Source organism: Protobothrops mucrosquamatus, unplaced genomic scaffold, assembly GCF_001527695.2.
Source record: "Protobothrops mucrosquamatus isolate PMUCROS unplaced genomic scaffold, P.Mucros_1.0 scaffold8, whole genome shotgun sequence".
Classification (NCBI taxonomy): Eukaryota; Metazoa; Chordata; class Lepidosauria; order Squamata; family Viperidae; genus Protobothrops; species Protobothrops mucrosquamatus.
The window spans coordinates 3619714-3637798 of NW_015386395.1; positions in this window are offsets into that span (position 1 = coordinate 3619714).

Sequence of the window (18085 nt, forward strand, 5' to 3'; positions counted from 1 at the left end):
GTTGGACTCGATGACCTCCAAGGTCCCTTCCAACTTTATTATTATTATTATTATTATTATTATTATTATTATTATTATTATTATTATTATTATTATTATTATTATGGAGCATCTTGGATTTATCCCATCTTTAGGCCCAATCCCCATACAGTAAATATAGTATTCTTAAAAATCTTCCCTGCATCTAGTGGCAATAATTATGAACTTTAAAGTACTTGATTGGATCTGTTCTGAATCATCTGCCAATCTATTTCATTAGATAAAACACAAGATTTCCCTTTACGGGACTAAGTGAAGAAAATACCAGTGTTGTACTAAATTAGGAGAACCAAGAATGGCATACAGATCTCTGTGGCTAAACTATTCTTTTCTGATTCATACATATAATTTTATCCTAAAATCAAGGGTGGATGGTCTACCTGGAACTACAACTCCTTTGTTCTTGGGCTGCTGAAGTTAAACAAATCTAAAGGAATCCCCCCCCCACCTAAAGCAATATAATTTTATCCTAAAATCAAGGGTGGATGGTCTACCTGGAACTACAACTCCTTTGTTCTTGGGCTGCTGAAGTTAAACAAATCTACAGGAACCCCCCTCACACCTAAAGCAAGATTTGCATGGTAATCTTCCCTAACCTGGATGATATATTTCAACTACAACTCCCATTCTGACTGGGAATCCTGGGAAATGAAATCCCCTATTAGGGATTTCTGGTCTCTTAAGAATGTAGCCATGGAGCTCTTTTATTACAGAGATAGCCCTTCTGTGTATGAACTGAGCACACTGGGGCCATCACATTAATTTTAAAAATTAATATTTTTAACACACATAAAAGACCACTGGGGTTGAGTTACCTTTTCCAAAACTTCCTGTCCTGGAGAAATCCAGAATCCCGCCCCTGGATGGGACTAAAACAAACAAACAAAAAGTGATTGAGATGCCTTAAGTAGATCCCACTTTGTCTTCCTCAAGGCGGATCCTGGGCTATTATTCACCCCCATCCATCTTTCCTGTTACCCCCTTTTCGCCTGTAGCTGCCTGGCGAAACCGAAGGAGGCACATTCAGAAGATGAGTTTGAGCCTCTTCTCTTTTCTCTCCTCCGGAGAAACCAGGGCTCCAGGACAAGAGTCGCGTTTGCAAGAAAGCCCCTCTTCCCTTCGGAGCACAGCTACCCGCAGCCCCTCTGCATGGCGCACGAGAGGCGCCCATTCATCTCTTCCCTCAAGGAGCCAGGTATTCTGCTCCTGGCGCCAATCCAGCCTCCTTCCTTCCTTCCTCTCCGCCTCTTTTCTAACGGACCCGGCAAGACGAGCCCTGTTTCCCGGGGGAACCGCGGACTCCTCGCCACCGCCCTCCTTCCTCCCCGAAGAACTGCAGAAGTTCTGGTCCCGAGTTCCGAGTCCCGTCCCTGGCGGAACCGCCTGGAGCCCGGGCTCCCCCCGCCAGCCCAACGGACCCGCGCCAGTCTGGAGAACCGCCGGGTCCCGGCGCGAACCTCCCGAGCCCGACGGTTCCCCTCAGGCTCCAGCAGCCTCTGCCGCCCGCCCAAGCCCGGGAGTCCCGGCTCCAACTCTTCTCCGCTCCCCCTTTGTTTCCTGCGCCCGCCCGCCCGCCTTGGCGCGCCCCGGGCCCGGATGCGCTACCTGGGCCGGGGCGCCTCCAGCGCGGCTCTCTTTTAGGGCTCTTGTGGCGGCGGCGGCGGCGGCGGCAGAGGCAGCGATAGCAGCAGCGGCGGCGGCTCCGCCTTGAGTTCCGCGGCGCCCATCATACCCCGGCCGGCTCGGCCCGGCCCAGCCCGTCGCCTCGCCTGCTGCGCCTCGTAAGCCCTTCTCGCCTTGCCCTGCCCTGGAGGTGGCCACCAGGTTGGTTCCCGGGCTGCGCCGGAGAGGCTGGGGTTAGTCCCCCCTCCACAGGGCAGGCAGTGGCTGCGATCCCTGTCAGTCAGCGCCGAAAGGAAGGGGAAGCCGGCTTGGGACAGCCCCTCGCCCAAAGGGGGAGGGGGAGGCTGGGCAGGGTTGCCTTGCCACGATTGCTCCATGGAGGAGTCGCCGAGCTCGGCCCCTGGCTGGACGGTTCCTTCCGCCGCAGGGATGCGCCGGGGTCCAATGGCGCGCATCTGGGCCATTGCTCTTTCCTTGCCTCCCCCCGGGCTCCTTTTTCTCTTCCTCAGAGGGGCTGGAAGGTATCGAATTAGCAGCATGCTTGGGGCTGGGTTTTGTTTTGTTTTTTTAATTTTTTTGGTGCATGGCTTCTGAGGATGTGCAGAGTGCTCTTCCTCTGGGAAAAGGAATGACCATCTTTAGGGAAGGCTCAGAGGTAGAAAGATGAAAGGCGAGTTTCTGGGCATGGCCCAATAGAAAGCAGGGACGAACACGAATTTGAAAAATGGTGGCATCAGCCTGGACAAGCCAAGCTCTTCGCCCAAGATGAGTTTCAGGGAATCACTGCAAGTCAGGAACTGCAGAACTGGGTTAGATGGATCAGTTGTTTGTTTACAGACTTGGGTCCTGTCAGGTGGGATTTTTAATCTGGTACTTACTTTGTCTTGTTAACTTAATTTTTTACTAGTGTTCCAAGTGATGTTGTCCTTAGTTAACCTCCAATATTTGCTATTTATCAGTTTTCCTTTTAAAAAAATCAATAGAAAAGACTCGCTAAAAAGGAAGAGACGGGCTAAGCCTTGTCAAAAACCCTAGGAATGATCTATCCCTAAACACTTGCCATCTAAGACAGCATGAGGCAATGCCTTTTAAAAGGAGCACAATACAACATGGTGCCTCTCTGCACATGTTGCTGAAGTTAGGAACACCAAACTTTGCCTGCACTCAGATATGGGTTTACCAAGGAAAGAGTATGAGATAAAAATGTATCTTACCTACCCTTCAGTCAATTTGCATAATTCATAGTGACTGGCATAAATTTAAGAATTTCCAAAACCAAAAAAAAAAAATCAAAATAGCATTTACAGATAGCAAACTGAACAACTCTTGAATTGTTTCTTAACCAGAGATCACAAGGAATCTTTGCCCATGGCTGGTGAACTTTTTTGACAAAATTTTCAATAGAACAGGATCATTGCAGAAAAAGTCCTGGAAGACTGCCCAGACTTCTGAATGATGCAGCATGCTGAGCTGATACTATCCTTGTTAATGCCTTATATGCATACATAGGCATACAATCATATGCTCTGCACAATGTGGGTTAATGGTTGAGAAACTGGGCTAAGAGAAGGCAGATTCATCCTTGATCCCAGAAGCTCATTGAATTATTTGGGGCCCATCTTAGCTCTCTGTCTCACAGGATTGAGGAAAAATAGGATCTAGGACTATGGATGCCAATTTAAATTCTTCAAGGCAAAATGGGATATAAATTTAATAAATAGCACTACTGGTAAAAATCCTGAAAAAAACCCAAGAGTTCTGGATTCTTGCTTTGGTGGTTGGCTAGAAAGTATGGTTACTCGGTAATCTTACTAGCAACTCAATATCTTTGAGAATGAAGGGTCAGAAATGTTAGAACCATCATTTTTTAAAATGTATTTATTCGATTTTTTTATCCTGCCTTTATTACTTTATAAGTAACTCAAGATGGTAAACATACCTAATGCTCCTTCCTCTTCCTATTTTCCCCACAGCGGCCCTGTGAGTTGGGTTGGGCTGAGAGAGAGAGTTTTAATGCCTAAGGTAGGACTACAACCTACAGTTTCCTATTTCTAACATGGTGCCTTAACCACTAGACCAGGGGTAGGCAACCCAAAACACTCAAAGAGCCACTTGGACCCATTTCCCACCAAAAACAAAACACTGGGAGCCGCAAAACCCTTTTGATATCTAAAATGAAGCTAACACTGCATATATCCTTTTTTATCTTTTATACACACACACACACACACATACATATATCATAAAGGTAAAAAAGGATATATGCAGTGTTAGCTTCATTTTAGATGTCAAAAGGGTCTCTCTGTCTCTCTCTCCCCCCCCTCTCTCTCTCTTTCCCCTCTCTCTGATCTTCTGCTCACCTGGCAAGCTGGCTTCAGGCTGTTCTCCAACAAGCTCAGGGGTAGGCAACCTCGGCTCTTTTATGACTCATGGACTTCAACTCCCAGAATTCCTGAGTCAGCATAGCTGGGCTAACTAGCTCTCTCCTGCCCTTCCTGCTTCCTGCTTCCTGCAGAGACGCAGCAAAGGGAGGAGCTCCACCCAATAAGCTTTTTAGCTCAACGGAGAACACCGTGAGTCCACTCTCTTTTTTACACACAAACAAAAAAACACACACACAAACACAGAGAGAGAGAGAGAGAGAGAGAGAGAGAGAGAGAGAGAGAAGGCAAGTGCCTCTCTCTGTCTCTGTCTCTCTCTGCAAATGGCAGAGGAGGCTGGGAGCCAAAGGGGAAGGCTCAAAGAGCCACATGCGGCTCTGGAGCCGCAGGTTGCCGACCTGTGCACTAGACCAAACTTTTGAAAAAGAGCCCAGGGAAGTGGGTAAGGCGGCTTTCCAAGAAGTGATATCTGAGCTGGAAATCTAGGTCTTTTAATTCCAAAACTGGTTATGTGATGGGAAAGCAAGATTCATTGCAGAGTGCAATTACCCGAGAAGAGAGAAATTTCCCTACAAAGGGTCTCATAACAACAGTTTAATATTTTGTTGGGCCTCCGAGCCATTCATAACAAAGAGTGCTTCCAAACCATTGAGTATATACCTACTTGGTTCCCCCCCCCTCTTTTTTTTATAATACAGAGGTATCATCTTTACAGGGCAAGGGGAGGTGTGAATACTCTTTTAACAGTTAAGGATGACCTGATCATGTCCAGCTTTCCTTTCAGTTATGGGACAGGGAGCAGTGGCAAGTCGTAATAAAGAATTCAGATAGTCCTTGACTTACAGCCGGTTGGTTAAGAACCATTCAGAGTTATAGTGGACAGCCTCGGAAAGGGTACTTTACAGCCTTTCCAGATGTTGTAAAATGTCGTGCCACACATAGCCACCCTATGGTCATATGACCACATTTTGGACACTTGACAACCAGCTCTTATTTACGACGGGTTGCACCACCACAGTTACATGGGAGAATGGGTTTGCACTTAGGATGGTATGATTCCATTAAGGCCTGCTGTAAAGCCAGTTTTAAAATCAGGTTTGGTCACATGAGTGCCTCAAAGGTGCTTTTTCAGGAGGCAATTGGACTTTTTTGTTTTTCTTTGAAGACATTTCGCTTCTCATCCAAGAAACTTCTTTAGCTCTGACTGGATGGTGGGAAATGGAAGGATTTATATTCCTTGCAGACAAGAATATAAATCCTTCCATTCCCCACCATCCGGTCAGAGCTGAAGAAGCTTCTTGGATGAGAAGTGAAACGTCTTCAAAGAAAAATAAGAAAGTCCAGTTGCCTCCTGAAAAAGCACCTTTGGGACAACCATGACCTGGATGACTGAGAATCTCTAGAGACATGGGTGCCTCAACTTTCAACCATCACAGCTTACAACCAAAATGTCAGTCCCAGTTGCAGTCATAAGATGAGAACTATTTATAAGAAAATCAGAGGATAAGGATAACAGAATAACAGAGTTGAAAGGGACCTTAAAGGTCTTCTAGTCCAACCCCTTGCTCAATGATTCTGTTCATTGAAATTAATATTACAGTCTGCTTGACCAGGTATTAAATGAATTGAAGTCATGGAAGTATCATCGCCATCATCATCATCATTTGCCTTTCCTCTCTTCCACCATCTTCCCTAATGTTTATATTTGGTAGAACAAAAACACCAAAAAGAACTAGTGCTATGGAAGAGGAATTCCTGTTATTCTGTGTAGAGAGTCATTATTAGCGAAAGACAGCAGACATGAAGTCACATCTGTGATATTTCTTCTCTCACATTTTTTTGGTTCTATGCCAGAAGCTGAACGTGGGATGCAAATGAACCTGGTAACTTTTCAGTGTCCATACTGAATCTTATTTTTTGATATGGCTTATAAAAATCGATGCTCTGTTCTCTCTAAAGTTGGAGCTGAGCCATAAGTTCAGCTGGGTTAATCATTAAGTGTCTCTCAAAAGAAAACTGGGAATATGTGGGGAAAATGAATGATTCTCTTATTAGAGCTCTCTAACCTTCTCATACACTTTAACAGAATTCCCTAGAGACTGACGGGAGTCAAACTAGTCAAAACAAGTTGCATTTCTGGCAAACTCTTGGGAGTTGGCTTTGCTTTAGGATGCTCCTGTGAGTGAACTTCCTGAAAAGAACCACTAGATGGCAAACTGAGCCTAGACAGGAAAAGGACTTCTATCCCATCAAAGATAATAGTTTTTCTCCCCATCATTCAAAACTGGTTCTTACCTCACAAGGCTAGAGGGCTTGTGAAAGGCCTGCCTTGCTTTTCAGCCATACTGGCACTGGTCGTACTGGCATCCTGATAGCTTGTTCAAGATTTAATCTAGGATGGCTTTTGGCATACCAGGTATTTGCTGAAAAATGCTGTTTGTAGAAATTCTGGAAAAGTCAACACATAGGGCAAAGAAATGCTGAGGTAACAGGGAGTGTATTAAGGAAGCTGTTGGTGCTTATCTGCCCTCCAGGTTGGACCCAAGCAAAGGCAGACAAAATCTGAGATGATTAAGGATGCAACTGTTTCTACAGTGACCTTGGGAAGAAACTTCTAATTCAGGGGCAATTTATATCTGATTGGGGGGAAACCCCAACAACTCAGACTGCATTTGGTATCTTGAGTTAGATCTAATATATTAGTTATAGCTTTTCAATCTGCAAAAATAAAAGATCTGTGCAACATGGATGCTGATAGGAGAAAATTAAAAATATAAAATTTACCAATGAACTTCCTCAACATTTACCTATTTGATTTAGATCCCACTTTTCAATCAGCAGCACACACAAGGCTCCCTCGTCTAATTTCCCCCAAAGCAATAATGGGTAGACTGGATTAGGAGAGAGTAACTGACTTAAAGTCACCCAGTGTGCTTCCAAAGCTCAGGGCAGATTGGAACCCAGAATCTCCTGACTTTTAGTCTAACACAGAACTATTGGCTCGCTTGGGAGTTTTACACATGTGAGATGTGGCTGCTGAACTCCAGTGGATGTCACAAATACGAGTCATGAATTTAAAATTTAGCCTCAGAAATAAAACTGAGCACTTCGTGAAAGTTTATTAACCTCTTATATAAAGCAATTACTGAATGAAAAGATGATTGAAGGATCAGTGCTTTTACTAGATAAATACTATTTGCCCTATAAAAAAGCATACATCCAATTTATAGTTGCAAGAGGCTCACGGGAACAGTAATTTCTAAGAGCTAATTGCCAGCATCCCTACCTCAGTTTCAGATCTCTGTTATCCTACTAACAATATTTATTTATTTGTTAAATTTATTTGTTGCCTATCTCACTGTGGGGCTACTCTACATGTCTCTCTCTGTCTCTCACTCTCACTCTTTTTGATTTGTATCCTGCCCATGCTCACAACTTGCAAATAGATCTTATTGTTGATGACGTATCAGAAATGTCCTTAATAGGTAGCCTTCAACTTGTTTAATGGCAGCTTTGAAAAGAATGCTTTGCAGTCACTTCTAGTCATTGTAAAATGTTGTGCTTCTACCCCCCCAATCACCTGACCACATTTTGGGCACTTGGCAACCAACTCAAAACTACAACTGCCAGGTGCGGTAACCACAGGGCCGCAATTTGCAATTTCCTATAATATGGGAGAATGGATTTGCTCTTATGGTGAGGTGATTTTTATTTATTTATATTTATTTGTATCCTGCCTTTATTATTTTTAGAAATAACTCAAGGTGGTGAACATAGCCACAACACTCTCCTATTTTTCCCCCACAACAACCCTGTGAGGTGGGTTAGGCAGAGAGTAACTAGCCCAAAGTCCCCAACTGACTTTCATGGCTAAGGTGAGACTTACACTCAGGGTCTCCTGCTTTCTAGCCTAATGCCTTAATCACTAGACTAGACCAAACTGATTTGCTTAACAACTCTATGATTTGGACTTACAGCCATGTGATTCTCTTAATGATTGCCATAAAAATGATTCTAAATTGGGGTTGATCACAGTATGTCTCAACTTAATGAGGGATGAAACTTATAAGTGAAGTGAATTGGGAAGTGATCCCAATTTTGGTTGCGAGTTGAGGATTATCTGTAAAAAAAAAAAAGCATAGCCATTTGATGTTCCTTTTCATTAATTTTGAGCAAGTGCACCTTCTCCCCCCCTTTGTTAAACTGTTGTAATTTGTTATGCCGTATCATTTATCAAAGTACATCAGCCTTTCGCAGCCTGAGGCTTTCCAGATGTGTTAAGTGTTATGGTCCCAACACATCTAGAGGATAACCGCCTGAAGAAGACTGTCAAAATCTGAAAGACGGGAGGCACCAAACAAGGAAAATAAACTTTATTTAATGCTAAGCATTTTATAAACTGCCCCTTTATGAGCTATCTGTTTGTACTATAGTTTTATGGTACTATTTAAGGCTGATAACTTAAGCAATCAAGCAATTGTATTAATTAACCTAATCCACTTTTTTCAAACACTGTTGAATTATGAAAAGCTAGCTAGATTAATAAACCTTTATTTTTAGTACACATATTTTAAAAAAAACAATGTCTGGCAGCCTACGTCTTACAACAGGCATTTCTTGTCACATATAGAGAAAAGATTGCTTTTCTAATTTGTGTAATCCCCACTATTTTAAATCCCCAAAAATGAAAGATGATCTTAATTTCTGTTGTAAAGCTACAAATAATTCTTTTTTTAGCAATTGTCTTGTTTAGTAAAGTTCACAGTTAGGACAGAAAAAGTATATTACCAGTCCCTTAGGACAGGGCTTTTCAACCAGTGGTACGGGTACCACTTGTGGTACATTGGCACCTGGCAGGTGGTACGTGACCATTCTAGAAAAGTGGTAGCGGGGGAAGGGAATGAGCTGAACTGGTGGCAGCACCACACAAGCCTGAGCGAGAGATGGCTGGAACTGCAGGGCTGTCAGGGCTCAGTGGAAGTGCCAGGATCAGCGCCAGGCTCCAGCTGGAGCTCGGTGCTGATCCTGGCCCTTCTGCTGGGCCCAGAAGAAGCGTTGATCAGCTGGAATGTTGCAGCATCTCCAGGGTCTTGTGATTTACATTCAGATGCTTGGCAACTGATTCATATTTATGACGGTCACAGTATCCCAGGTCATGTGAAGTGACCAAAACCTGCTGCAACCACCCAGCAGATTGGGGGGGGGAATAAAAACCAAACACCCCCCACCCCACCCCTGCTGCCAATCCTCAACAGATATGCTCACAACAATGAAAACCTCCGACAGGAGGAAGAGTGCTGCCAGGCGGGCAGGCAGGTGTCTTGCTCGGCTGTGGCTTGGGGGGCACTTTTTTCAGTGCCATTGTAACTTCGAACAGTCACTAAGCGAACTGTTGTAAGTCGAGGAGGACTACCTGTACTTTATCACTTTTTTCCTTTTTTGGGGGGGGGTCAAGTTTTTGACACCTTGCTAGGTGACTGGTGGTACTCGGATGTTGCCATATCCTAAAAGTGGTACAATGGGTGAAAAGATTGAAAAGCCCTGCCTTAGGACCTCCACAGATCTGTAAAGCAATGGAAAGCTGAGGTAAGATCATAAGTACAGTTGCGGTTCCCCTTAATGACTGCTTTGCTTAATGAACAAGTGTCCGCTCCCACTTGTAGTCACTAAATCAGGACTCCCTGCATTCCGATTCTCAGCAAATCTCATATATCCAAAGAAACTCCCATTGACTTTACTTATACACAAGTAACTGCACAAAAGATTACACCGTTAATTCATTAACTGATTGCAGATTATATAATTAATAAATTTAACCAACTGGAAGCTTAAGGGAATATTTTTCTAGCTGTCTGCAATTCAGGTTCCTTTATGTTTTCACCACCTCCGTTTCCTCATCCTGACCGATTCTGTTCTGCTGAAGGCTTCTGTGAAATTCGAAAGTATTTATTCTGGCCACAACATGGTGAAGCAAGATATAGATATTGCATGTGTTATCCCTAAAGATCTGGGGTGAGATCTACCTGCATTAAGATGGCAAGTTTCTCTCCTGACCCCAAGAACCTCTCTTTTAGCCCCCTCTCACCAAACTCAGGTGTCCCCTGCCTTTGCTCTCCCTTTCCCCCAGGCCTTCATCCTTCACACTTTCTCATTAAGCAGCTGTCTCTCTCCTGCCAATTCCAGCAGGCTGAGGCAGACTAACCGGTTCCTTTGCCAGGAGGAGAGGAACAGCGAGGGAAGGAGGGGGTGCCTTTGTCCTGACAGGGTTCCCCCACACCTGTCAGCCCACCCACTTGTGTGCATGGACCCCCAAGGACAAGTAGCAACCTCCCCCTCACACACACATCTCTGGCTCAAGACTGTCCCCTCATGTACCCCAATATTTTACAATTTGACCTCTATTCTTAGACTCCCAGAGGCAGGTCTGGCTGTCAAGGGGCCGCGACTGATTTATGTGAGGAAGAGTTCTGCTTCTCCAAGCAGCTGCAAGGGAAGAACAGCAGCAGATGGGGCTGTGCATGATGGTAGTAATTGAAAGAGAGAAGCAAACAAACCATTTCTAAAGGAATCTACGCTGCATTAAAATGCCAAAGTTAGCATGGGTAAAATCCCTGTCCAGATTGTTAGAAATTGGAAGGCAATCATTGCAGGATATTGGGATTAATCTTACATTCATCTAGGTGCACTTTATTAAGCCCGTTTTGAGAAGCATTGCAATAATCTACCCTCCCCACATAAATCTGGTGGAATAATAAACTGGTAGATAATTTTTATATGTGATGTCCTTGCAGCAAGAAGGGAAGTGAAATTGTCACTGTTGGATTTCATAATATTAAAAACTCATCTGTAACTACCATACAGGACATATAAACCTAACTTTCTGAAAATCCATCTTGTCTTGCCTCCATAAGTAAATCTGGAATTCTGAATATTAGGAGACCGTTAATTAACATTTGTGAAGCTACCACTAGATTTGTCAAAACTTTATCTATTTCTTACTTAACAAAAATACTAATTAATGGATTTTTTTAAAAAAAGGGGGAAAGGGGAATAAGGACATATTTACTCCTGTTGCAGTTTGAATAATAAACTTCCCACTCCTGCGTTCACTCTGAAATCTCATTTATATGGGTAAGTTGACCAGATCCGACCGCAAAAATATGGACAATTAATAAGTGTTAGTTTTACTGTATTTAGAAAACTTGTTTTTTTCTGTTATTGTCCAGATTTTTGTAGCCCAGATCTGATTGATCTGAAATGGGAAAAGATTGAGCAAAGAGGTTTATTTATTTATTGTAGTCAAATCCCACTTTTTACTATCTCATTTAGGATTGGATTAAATGACTTGTGTGATCTTTTCCTGTTTCCAGAATCTTGGATATCAATACAAGTATCTGTTTCTTGGTGATTTACAACAATGAGCAATTGCTGGTTTGTTGTTGGTTTGCCAAGGGATATCACTAGTCTACCATTCCTGAAAGGGCCCCTTGGATCATCTCAACCCATAACCACAATGCTTTTCTAGCAAGGTCAAATCAATATTTGACTGCCAGTTGAGTTACATAAATCCAGTCATATAATATACGCAGGCATACATCTTTTCTTAGTGGATCTAAAATTCCTGGTTATTTTGCATAAACCACGCACTAAAAGGATAGGGAAAATTAATTTGTTTACTACTCCTTAGCAAGCTTGATTAATTAAGTGCCAAGTTAGTTAACAGGAATTTAGAGTTGCTGATTGCATTGAAACAACTAATTTTAACCATGCATTATAAATCAGCCTTTCCTAGCCTGAGAGTGACAATTCTTATCACCCCATTCCTCTTGGGACTTATAATCTAACATTGAGAGGGACCAGGAAGACTGCTGGTGACGGAAGTTGTAATCCACCACAAGGTGCCTGATTGGGGAAGAATGGGCATATGTAAAGCCCATTGCACTTTTTACCAGTAAAGAGTTGCACACTAGATAAGAAAAAAGTACATTGTCTTTCCTCTGCCAGTCTTTGTCTGTTTTTCAAGGGCTGTTTACAAATAGATGCTTTTAAATCAGTTTGGGGGTCCTGGGGCAGGAGGGGGCACTGTTGTAAGTATGTCAAGGGTGCTGAAAGTCTATCTAAAATAAAAGGATCTGCATTGTGAGGAAAGCCCAACTCTCCCTCTGAAACATGGGACAAAGCCAAGTGCAGCTCTCCCTCAATGCTGCCTCCCTGTCACAAGGCCAGCTGGTGGCTTCTGGCCTGCTACAAGCCAAGGTGGAGCCCACAGCAGGGTTCTCCTGCTTCTCCCACATGGCTACATGCCCTCCCTGCGGCCCAGCCCCTGAATTGCCTTCCCTCACTCGGCAGTAATGTCAAACAGTTGTTTGTGGTTGGAAAATAATGTTTTTAACTGACAATTTGGAAACTTGTGAGAGTACGCAGCGTGTGATGGAGTGGAGGGAGCAACTGGGAGGTTCCCAGGCTGTGGAAAGGGACACAGGCACACGTACTGTACATACAATGCTGGATGATGCCCCTACGCTTAATGCCCTCTCTTTGTCTTTTGAAAGACACGGGACCTCTCTATTTTTAATTGACAAGGAGGTTAGTTTTATAGCAGGCTAACTGAGTTTCTGCCTTTGACAAGCTAAAAGAGGCTTTGGTACATAGTTAATGTTAATGGTTCAGTTAATGTTGTTTGAGGCTATCAGAACTAGACGGCAAAAATCTGGATTACCACCAGATGGTGCCAGAGAGATACAGAGTGTAAGATCAGCAGGCCAAATCAGTAGCCTCGGTGTGGGAATCCAGCTCTCATTTTTGAGACAATCCATCAGATTAAGCCACAATATTGTTTACTTGCTTTGGGACAACATGTTGTAAAACTATAATTGCATTTTGTGAGTTTTCTGCATTTAAGGTTTAGTAGGTGGTAGATAAACACTACTGTTTTTATTGGGAATCCATCGCAATTACGGGTTGTGCTCGTTTAGTGATCACAATAGGGGCCAACAATTCAGTCATTAACTGAAGCAGTTACTAAGTGAAACTGCAACAGTTTTACTTCAGCTTTCCTTTGCGCTACAGATGTGCAAAGGTCATAAATGTGAGGAGTGGTCATAAAGTTATTTTTTCATCACTGTTGTAACTGTGAGTGGTCACTAAATGAAGTAGTCATTAAATGAGGATTCTGTTCTAAATGAGGCTTTGTTCTTTCATATTTACTACTGATCCCAGAAAAGCCAAATCTTCATTGGCCCAAAGATTTATATGGCTAACTTTAAGCCACAATGGCCTCAGTGTCACCCTGAGCCTTCCCCAAGACAGAGGGGTTGACCAGGAGGCAAAACTTTTCTCTTTCCCTCCTGTTGCCCATTCTGATAGGGCTGGCATCCCATTATAACTTCCTACATCCTACAGCCCCTTTCTCCAGCCTTGAGCTTCCAGACGTGTTATTTGCAGCCAGGACATCTCTGCTAGTGTTGGTTACGGATGATGGGATTACAGCCCAACCAAATTGTAAACGCTGCATTTGGCAAGGCTGTTTTAAGTGGCCATGAGGAAAACAGGACCCTTATACAGCACAGAGGGGAACACAATGCAGAAACCCAATCTGACTGTGCAAGAACGAATCCTGTTATAATCCAGAGAAGCAGCGGTTTGTCTAGCTTAGCCATTGGCTGATTCATAGCCTGAAAGTTAGTCCTCTTACCTTCCCTCTGTCCTTGCTGCCCCTGTGCTTTGCTGGTAGGTCCAAATGACATTGCTCTCCCAAAGAAGGAGGAGCACAGTTAATTTGGTTTTCTTGGAGATGATAGGAAGACAGTAGATAAGTAAGTCCTGGGAATATAAAGGGAATGGATTTACGAAAGCCTCATTGATGTTTTCCTATCTTTCTCGATACAATCCTATCATCAGGGCAAGAGAGCAACTTGGCTTATGTGTAATGGTTAAAGGTCCCAAAATAGAAACCAGGAGACTGTGACTTCTAGTCTCAACTTAAGCCTGAAGCCCACTTGGTGACCTTGGGCTAGTCAATCTTTCTCAGCACTAAGAAGAAGATAAAGACAAACTACTTCCGAAAATGCTGCCAATGAAATTGCAGGGACTTGCCCAGGCAGTCGCCAAGGGTAATCAGTACATGGATTGAGGTTGTTAATTTTGTGGTGTTTCTTAGAGATCCATCGTGTGGTCTTGTCCTAGGGCAGAGTTTCCCAACCTTGGCAGCTTTAAGATGGGTGGACTTCAATTCCCAATGCCAAGTTTGGGAAACGCTGCCCTAGGGATTCCTTGTTTGTCAAAAATCAAGCTACAGATTTCTCCCTCTCTAGAAGATTATCTCCAAGTCTGGCCCAACTTTTTACAAAATGCCTTGTTTTTCTTACTTGGAAGCAATCAGTCTCACTTCCTTTGGTTTCGTTCTTGGTCACGCTTGAGAATGTGTTCAACAGAATGCCAAGAACTGGACATTTGTGGTGTTCATTGCAAATGAGAATTCATGAGCCGTGTGTGGAACAGCAAGTGGAAACACCATTGTCTACATTTCTGTCTGGATTCAGCTTCTCAGCTCCAATGCCAGGCTGAAATTGCACAGCAAAGACCAACCCCACAGAGAATAATATCTGTCCTACTTATTACACGTGATGGGACGTATAAGAGGCTTAGTTTACAATTTCCCTTTTCTGAGGGACTGAGAAGGAAGAAAAGTTAGATCGATAGCAGCTCTGATTCTTGCCTGAGGCCAAAGGAGTGTTTGTCCAAGGAAACCTATAGTTGTGTCTCACATTTTGTCTTAAAAAACAACATTTTTATGAATGGACAGAAATCCATTCTAGTGCCATTAAGCAAACTGAGGGCTACAGATGGGGCTGATTCAGATTGAGACCTGTTTTTGTTTTTTAAAAAACATTTAGATCAATAAAGGGTAGCATGGTTCATAGGACTATATTCACAATTGCCACATGTTAAATACCACATCAACATGTCTGCATTTATAGTGACTCACAAGCCATAGTAAGAGGCTGCATATACAGACCGCCCTGGAGTGTTCTTTAATAGCATTGGCACACCCACATATTACGCAGAATTCAACCCACTTACGGATAGGAAGTTGCATTCAAAACATACGCACAAAATGTTGACAAACCTTTGCTTCAGGCAAAATTGTTAGTGTTGTGTCCCCAAACTTTCCTTATTTATGTCTACTCATCCTGGGTTTACATTTTCTTTAAAAAAAGCATGTACTGCTGTGAACAAAGTGGAAGTATTAAAGAGAAAGATGTTGATGCCACACTCAAGTTTTACAACATACAGTATATTTTCTCTCTCTCTCTCTCTTACACACAGACACACACACACACTCAGTTGCTTTTTCCAAACCGGTCCTCCCTCTACAAACTTCAACAGCTGCCTGAATTGCCTCCAGCACAAAAGCTTCTGTTCTTTTACAAATACATATATTATATCGCACACGAACATATTAAGTTTCTCTCTCACACACACACACAACTACTGTCCATTTTCAATAAATTACTATCGCTGCTCTCACATGTGTTAGTCATTATACTTTTATTGATTATTTTATTCATTCATTCATTATTCATCACATTAATATAGTGCCAAATCTTGACTTTTATGTCTCCTTTAAAACTCTCTGAAGCCTGTTTATGTGCTAAATATAGCACAAAGCCCACAGTCAATTGCTGAATGTTAGCATTAGTAATAATAAAGGCCAGCAAAAATTAAAATGGAACTGCCACATTCAGGAACAGTGTACCAGTGGATATTAGTTATTAATTGAGACTCGGGGGCTGATCATCTGTAAGCTGCTGGATGAGATCGATCTCGGTGGGATCAAACAAAGCTTGAAAAAGGACAACTCTTATCACTTTATCAATTAATATGCCCATTTCTAACACTTACTTACATGCATAATTCTCTGTTTACTGATGGGCCACTCACAAATTTGCCCAACTGCAAAAAACACCAAACAAGCAGATGTCTCCATTGGGGCTCACCAATAACTCCTGCTCCGTGCCACTGGCAGAGAGACGGGCATGCTTGACAACGTTTGCTATCTCCCACCTCTCTGTGAGTGACACATGTGGATGTTTGATGAACATCTGGTTATGTTACTCCATCTGGAGGTTTTTGTAATATACGTACATTCCTCACCCTGTGGACTAACTGTTCCCACACACACCCCTCTGCTCTGCAGAGGTACTTGTGCTTGTACCTATATGGATGTGACTGCACTGAAAAGACAAGGCAAATTATGTTGCTTTGAAGCCCATCCATACATGGTGATAGGGCCCAGAGGGATATGCAAGAATGTGAGGTCAAGGCAGAGGAGCCTGTGCTGTGAAGCAAGATTTTTACATAGCAGATGTGCAGAATCTGGAGCCTGGTGGCCACATCCAAAGCTCCAAGGACCTCAAAGCTATTGATCGTTTATTACAGTCACCAATCCAAAAACATTCTAATCAAAAGCAACAAGAGTGGCTTACAGATTGAAATAAAACACATTAAACCAGTAAAATGTATGCCAGTAAATATAGTAAACTTAAGTTGGGTGTCCCGGGACAACATTTGCTGCATTAGAAGTTGAACTCGGAGGTCTTCATAGCAAAAAGACAGAAAACCAGCAGCTGCTTCTTGGATCAAGCTCCATTGCAAAGATCTGACAAGTTACAGGTAGTCCTTGACTTACAACAGTTCATTTAGTGACTTTCAAAGTTATAAAGGCATTGAAAAAAGTGAGTAATTTTTCACAATTACAACCTTTGCAGCATCCTCATGATCATGTGATCAAAATTCAGATGCTTGGCAACTGGTTCATACTTATGACCGTTGCAGTGTCACCTTTTGCAACCTTCTAACAAGCAAAGTCAATGGGTTACTAACTTATCCACTGCAGTGGTTCACTTAATAACTGTGGCAAGAAATGTCGTAAAAAGGGGCAAAACTCACTTAACAAATTTTCACTTAACTACGGAAATGTTGGGCTCCATTGTGGTCGTAGGTCGAGGACTCCCTGTACTTTAATAGGCGATGTGAAACTTATCAGCTCATCTTTCTAATATCAGGAAAGGGCTGAACTGAATTACCCTGTTAGCGTCCTTAATTACCACTGAAATTATGAACTGCTTGTAAATGTTCATGAAATGAAATGAAAGAAGATTAGACTGAAGGTTTGTCTCACTCCCATCCACCACTTTTCTGAGGACACGCCAGTCACAGGGGTACCGTTGGCTAAATGGCACACTGTCATACAACAACACTATGGTGACAGAGGTCTGGGAATGCCCTCTAGCTCCCCCTGGTGGCTCTTTGGAGAACTGCTCCAAGGGGGACTCAACTGTGCAGTATCTCCCACCCACCCCCTTGCCTGTTGTGCTCCCCCCCTCCTCCGGTCACCCCTGACCTATCCCCAAGCATCCATTCACTCCTCTGAACACGTGTTGCCATTCCCTTTGGTAGCTGGATGCCAAGGGCAGGAGACAGAAATAGCTGCGCCTGGTAGACTATAGGATGAGAGGAACAAAAGGCAGCACGCCTGGAATCTCAGGCACCCTGCTTCAAACAGGAGCCGGATCAGAGCAGGCTCAACATTTGCCAGGTGCAGCTGGAGGCAGATCTGAGCGCAGAGGGGGTGGCGGGAAGAAAGCAATTCCTAGCTGATGGGCTTGGAGGATTGGGTTACTCGGAAGCTGGGGAGGGGGGCACTGGAGAGGAGGTGAGTGAGGAGGGAGCAGCAGAGACTCCCATGGGGCAGAGGGATCCCAAAGTTGGAAAGGGGGCCTTTTTTGTCCCAGTGCAATTAAATGGGCCATACGCAAAGTCTGTGCTTAGGATCATCCCAGAATTTTTTTTCAGGTGAAGATTTCAGAAAGGCTCTGCTATCACATTGCCAAAAAGGTACAGGGAATCCTCAACCTACGGCCACAATTGAGCCCAATTGAGCCCATTGCTAAGTCAGACATTTATTAAGTGAGTTTCCCCCATTATAACGACTTTTCTTTCCACATTTGTTAAGTGATCCACTGTAGTTATTAAGTTAG